Raw genomic sequence first — 6393 nt, forward strand, 5'->3', positions numbered from 1 at the left:
TCTCTCCTCTCTCCTTTCTCATTTCCCCTCCTCTTTCTTCCCCTCCTGCCCTCTTCCTCTCCTTCCTCCTTCCTCTCTTTCCTTCTCCTCACCCTTCTCTTCCTCTGTGCTCCTCCTCTTCCTTCTCCTGCCTCCTTCCCTCCTTCCAAAGCCAGGACAAGGACTGAGTTCCACCCTGGGACTCCCTTGTGGCGGGTGATCCTCTCCTCTCTCCTTTCTCATTTCCCCTCCTCTTTCTTCCCCTCCTGCCCTCTTCCTCTCCTTCCTCCTTCCTCTCTTTCCTTCTCCTCACCCTTCTCTTCCTCTGTGCTCCTCCTCTTCCTTCTCCTGCCTCCTTCCCTCCTTCCAAAGCCAGGACAAGGACTGAGTTCCACCCTGGGACTCCCTTGTGGCGGGTGATCTTGCGCTTTTCTTCAGAGCCTCAGCCTCCTCAGCTGTAAATGACCCAAGAATCAGAAACTACTTCAGAAATGACAGTTGGGACTCTGAGCGGCCGGGGCCATCCTGCTCTGGAACCGCACTGGGCCAGTAAAAACCAAGGAGCCAGGGAGCCAGTCAGTAAGGGGCAGGAGAGCCAGAATCCCTGCTGGTTCTTCTTTAGTGAGGTAAGATAACTAGCAGTAAAAGCAACCTATACCACATTCCACAGTGACTAGAAGAGAACAAATTCCCCAGCACTCAAAAATCACTAATGTTTCGAGAGAGAAAGTGCTCATTGCCCCAATTTGATTACTACTCGTCCTGCGCATGTACTGAGCCACCACAATGTACCCCACAAAGATGGGCAAATGCACAAATGTATGCAAATGCTATTTTAAAATTAGGTGAGGCCACGGCTCGTTCCCCATAGGGGAGAGTTCCGTGTATCTGGGGGCTTCCACGCACATCCTTACACGTGGATACGTGCACATCTGCCCACCAAGGGATGTCTGGAAAGAGAGTGACACCAGGCGACAGCAGGGGTGACAGGTGGGACAGGCCAGGGGGGACACTTGCTGGTCACTGCTTCCTCTTCGTACTCTTTGAGATTTGATTGTGACCACATACATCCCTTTGCAAATATGTAAATATGAAAAGCAAAATAAACCGGAACAGAAGTGGGAAGGAGACACAGTCCTCCAACATTCCCATCCTGTCACCCGTCCTCAATCTCCCTCAGCTGTGAGAAGAGGACCTGGAAATGAAACACAGGGAGTAATCCATGCACTTGTGCCCACACCCAGGAGCCAGCTCAGCAAAAAAGCTGGGAGGGAAAGGGCAGGAGCCAGGTCACAGGGCAGGCAGGCCCTGGCTCATGGTGTCATTCGGTGCCCACGTGAGAAAGTGTGTTCACTGAGCACCTACTGAGTGCCTGGCTCTGTGCTGGCACCACAGCTGCAGGGCACCCAAAATAGGCTTCACTCTCTCAGGCTTGGGTCCTGGGAGAAATTGTTTTTTCTGAAAAAAAAAGGTACTTGATTAAGCATTCCAGCCAAGTGGGAAGTTAATACTGTTAGATAACTCAAGATGGGGAAATATAGCCAGGCCACCCTGAACATGACCAATCTCGTTTGATCTTGGAAGAAAGAGGAAGATACATTTTAGAAAAAAAAATATCGTAATGGGAAAAATTAATTAAAGTCTGAGTTATGGCGAGCAAGTTGGTTAGAACATAACTATGGAGCTTAGCAACCATTTCAAAAGGTTGCTCAGATCAGGAAAGATAAGGAATCTGTAAAAATTCTGAAAGTAAATGTTTTGAGATGGGGTTGAACTCAGGGCCTTTGCACTGAACTATCTCCCTCATCCTTCCTTCCTTCCTTCCTCCCTTCCTTTCTTCCTTCCTTCTAGACAGGGTCTTGCTAAGTCACTAAGTTGCCCAGCTTGGGCTTAAACTTAGATCCTCCTGCCTCAGCCTTGGAACCAAAATTTTCATGTTACTTCAACGAAAGCTGTGAGTGATAAGGGAAAGAGGGGAAATATGAGAACCGTGCTGAGGTTTTCATCTTATCTGGAAGAACAATTATTTTTCTACTCTTAATGCTAATAGATGGCTACAGTTCTGATGTTTGTTAAAAATTTACAAGAGTAGAACTAGGAGCCCTTGAGGCACTGCATTTACAGAAATTGACTAATTTACAAAACTGAGCCCTAAAGAAAATCTCAGGGCATAGATATTAATATCAATAAAGAGTCTCACAGGCTGCATAACTGACCATATTGCAATAATTAACAGCAAACATAAGAACCAAACATCGCAAACCTCTTGAAAATTTTAGAAAACATCCGTCTCAAAACTGCTCCATCAGAGTTCACCAAAAGAGCAATTGCAGCTGTTTGGGAAACACTTGACTGTAACACTGCTCACCAAACTTACAGGATGCACCCAGAACCACATTCAGAGAAGTCATACCTTAAATTTTCAAATTATTAAACCACTAGGGTTAGAAATAAATGAATGAAATGCCTAATTGAGAAAAGCTAGGTGTTGAGTAGTGACCTCTCCGCCAAAAATAGAGAAAAAGAAAACAATGAGACCAAAAAAACAAAACAAAACAAAACAAAAAAACCCAAAAACCAACTCATCAGGAAGAAAAGCAGCACTGATGTCAGTAAATCATCTTAGGAGAACCCAAGCCGGCTCTTTCAGGAGAGGACTACAGGTTGAATCTGAGGAGATGCCGAGCCTGGGCAGGCAGGTGGGTATGAAGAGCACCCTGCACCCAGCCTCTGGGCAGCACATGAGATAGCAGATCTGCTCTGGGGCCACCCCAACACCCAGGAAGCTCCCGCTTCTCCTGACCCCCAGGTTCCACCAAAGCTCCCAGACCTCTGGGAGAAGGCACCTCACCTCTGGGAGTGGGCTAAGGGGCGGCGGCCTCACCCTGCCAGGCTGTCCGGGGTCTGTGCCATCTGGACTCCAAGTCCGTGTAGCTGGGCACCAATCCGAGCCCACAAGCCGGCTAACTACTTAGCCGGTGAGCATTCACACACCACTCCCCACCCCCCGCTGTTTCTCAGCATTGCTGTGCAATAGCCCAGAGCCAGGCTAGGCTGTCCCTGCGTAGTGACCTAGGACAGATCGCTGACCCCTGCAGCCTGTCCTTCCTCAGCTGGGTGAGGGGATGGCGGCCGCTCTCTGCTGACAGACTTGTGCCCACTCCACACCCCAGGCGCGAAAGCAGGTTTACTCCTTCCTCTTTCAGCCACGTCCTACGAGCCTGCCCAGGGCTGCCCAGCTCAGAAACTTCCGCCGGCACGAAGCACGGAGCCCGGCGGGCGGGAGAGGCAGGCAGGGGCCAGAGGGACTTGAACACAGCGCTGTGCGTCTGTAGTTCCCCGTCCCATCCCCGCAGGACCCCGGGTCTGTAGCATCAATATTTGGTTCCTAACCCTCCAGAATCGGGAACCAAAAGGCAGGATTTCCACTATTTCTTTTTCTGAGCCTGTCTGCTGCCACCCTCAACACGCAGGCGCGCGCGTGCGCGCGCGCACACACACACACACACACACACACACACACACACCCGCTCGTCTGCTGCCTGCTTGTCCCCACGACCAGCTTATCACACCTCTGTCACCGTGGGTAAGTTTTAAGCTCTCTCCCTTGTGGGTGGGTTTCCAGTGCAGCTCCACACCCAGGCAGAGCAGGCTATGCCTACGCGGAGGAAGGGGCGTGCTGTGGGGTCACACAGGCTGGGAGGCCGCCCGGTACTGGTGGAAGTATATATAAGCCCCAGGGCACCGCTGCCACCCCAAAGCAATCACACAAGCATTCCTTCTGATCAACCTGCCCAGTAGGTGTGGTGTCCCGCTTGGCTGTGAGGAATTAGTCCCTAGAGATGAAGCAGAGGCTGAGCGGCCATCTGAGCCTGGCTGGCTCTGCCCACTTCATCTTGCTTCTCCGGACAGGCAGAGCTAAGAACTCCAGGGGCTGCCCCGGCAGGGAGGAAACCAGCCTGCTACTGAGGAGAGAGAAGGAGGGAAGGAGACAAGGAGTAGGGAGGGAGGAAGCTGACAGAACAAAGAGGGCGCTGGTAGAGCCTGAGCCCCAGCCTGGCTCTTCTCCTCAGCGGGCAGTAGCCTGGAAGCCCCAGCAGGCCCTAGCCACCCTCGGACTGGGACATTTGCCTGTCCTCTTCCTCCCTACCCACCCCCTGCGTCTTCCCAGCAATGGGCATGTCTGTCAGTGGGAGGATAAATACCACCAGGGGACTTTCCTTGCAAGTGGCCTTGGGAATTTCTTCTGAGAGTCCCTTTGGGCTATGGTGTCTGTGGCTGAGAGGATGGAGTTGGGGACAGCTGGGCCATCCACTGCCCAGAAAAATACATGGATGTGGAGAACTTTCATGCCTGAGCAACAAAAAGGGCTGGTGCTGATCTGGTCCTGAGGGTGATCCTGCTGTGCCCTGCCAACAGGCCTCACTAGGATGATGCTCCTGACACCAAGAGAAGGACCTAGGCTCAGGAAGGGCCTCACCTAAAGTCACCCCCTTAATTAAGTGGCACAGCTGGGATCTACCTGAATGCCAGCCAGTGGGACTCCACCATCCAGGTACTTTTTGTTAACAGCAGGTTTGCCTCACAGGGCAAAGTTGGGGTGGTCTATGAGGAGTGTGAGAGGAAGTCCCAGAAACCTGGGAGGTAGTTGAGGGTCCAGCTTCTGTGTCTTCACCCAAGAAATGGAACCTTGCCTCCCATACAGAACACAAGAAAGGGTGAGGTGAGTGTCCCTTAAACACATTCTGATGGCATTTTTGAATTGCAAAGAGAAAAGAAAATACTATAAACATCAGATTGACCAGAGGTTGAAGATAGGTTTTGGGAATGGGCAACATAAAAGCAAGAAAAATCAGGGTTTTGTGCAGCAGCAAATATAGGAGACCTCAGTAGAACAACATCTATGGACTGGAGATAAACAGGCTGTAATGCTCTGCTCGTCCATTTTGCTTTCCTATGAACAAGATACATGAAGCAGGCCAACTTTATAAAGGAAAGAGATTTATTTAGCTTACAATTCTGGGTGCTAAGAGTTCAAACATTGTCACATAGGCTCTTGCAGGCCCCTCCTCTTGTGTCTATCACCACATAGTGGATGGCAATGGTGCACTGTCATGTAGAAGGGAGAGATCACATCACCAAGTGCCAATGACCTAAAATCCTCCCACTAGGCCCCGCCTCCTAAGTGTTCCACGCTACCTCCCAGTAATACCACCCTGGGAACCATTGGAGGATACACTGCAAACCACAGCAGAGGATACTGAACAGTGTCCTTTGCAAGCAATGGCAACAAAATGATGTGCTGGAGTGAGAGGGCTCAGAAAAATGTCATTCTTGCCACCACCATGGAAAAAATTATTCAAAGACTTGAACCAGCTGAGAGAGACATGGATCAGAACAGAGAACAGGCTGGGGAAAGAGTAGCTCCTCCCTTTTGCTTTGTCTCATGGGGACACAAAATCAAGGAATGAGGTGGAATTATGGGACTTGAGTGGACTTCTTGGCTGGGTGGGTGATTGCATCTTCCCCAAGCCCCCTGCTACAGAAACCACTGCTGCTTGATTTCCTGGGTGACTGGAAGCCCACTGAGTCTGCCTGCTCAGGACTGGCGGCTAAGTACAAAAGGACTCATCTACGGACATTGTGTAAACATTTAAACATTTTACTTTAAACGAAAACATGAGAATGCACTTATTTACCAGTTTTTATGTAAGCAAGGGCTTTCCCTGAGCAGGAATTGGCTGGAATCTTGCTTACATAAATGAATCATGATTCATTCCATTTTTTCTTTTTAAAAAAGGAGAAAACACATGGCTTATTTAAATATTTTTATTAGAAAAGTAATAGATGTTCTCCAGAGGAAACATAGAAACCACTGCAAAGACTAGAGAAACCCCCAAACAACCCATGGTCCCACGCCCCAAAACAACGTCCACCACTAATGATCTGCTGTGGTGCCGTCCAGATTTTTTAACCATGTTGCATATGTAATTTAGTGCTCCAGTTTTTTAAAACTTGGTGTGACATCAGCAGTCTCTCATTTTAGTGAAACGTCGTTTTCCTTGCCTGCTTACCAGGCATTACATGAAAGGAGGATCGTGTGTTTCACTGGTGCCCTGGTCCTAAACATTTCGGTGGCTCCTGTACCTCTTTCCAAGGATGACAAACACCTCCTGGCATGAAGAATTTACCAGCCTTTTAATTATTTTCTGAAATACTACGTGAAAAGGAAAAAACATTTTTTTCAGCTCCTTGATTTGTTTTGTCAAATTATCCCCAAATTGAACTTTCCAGAGGCAGGACTGGGGGCCAGTACATCCCCTACTCAGAGAGGACAACAAGGGCTGGGGATTTGGCTCACTGGTTCTGCCACCTGCCTCGAAAGTGCAAGGGCCCAAGTTCAATCCCTGGTAC

General features: G+C 49.5%; 1 protein-coding gene across 4 annotated transcripts in view; it reads left to right on the top strand.

Moving 5' to 3' along the window:
* Bdkrb2 (bradykinin receptor B2) overlaps window positions 1–6393 on the top strand; it is a 22750-nt gene that overhangs the window by 3360 nt on the left and 12997 nt on the right. The window contains exons 1-2 of one of the 4 annotated variants that reach the window (XM_010609153.3): window positions 2559–3565; window positions 4399–4534. The exons of 1 other annotated variant lie outside the window; for it this stretch is intronic. The gene's annotated coding sequence lies outside the window, so the exon portion shown is untranslated. 2 more of the 4 variants (XM_010609150.3, XM_033766820.1) reach the window with 2 other exon arrangements.

The sequence above is a fragment of the Fukomys damarensis genome, unplaced genomic scaffold (assembly GCF_012274545.1).
Source record: "Fukomys damarensis isolate Sample0158 unplaced genomic scaffold, DMR_v1.0_HiC HiC_scaffold_21, whole genome shotgun sequence".
Taxonomy (NCBI): Eukaryota; Metazoa; Chordata; class Mammalia; order Rodentia; family Bathyergidae; genus Fukomys; species Fukomys damarensis.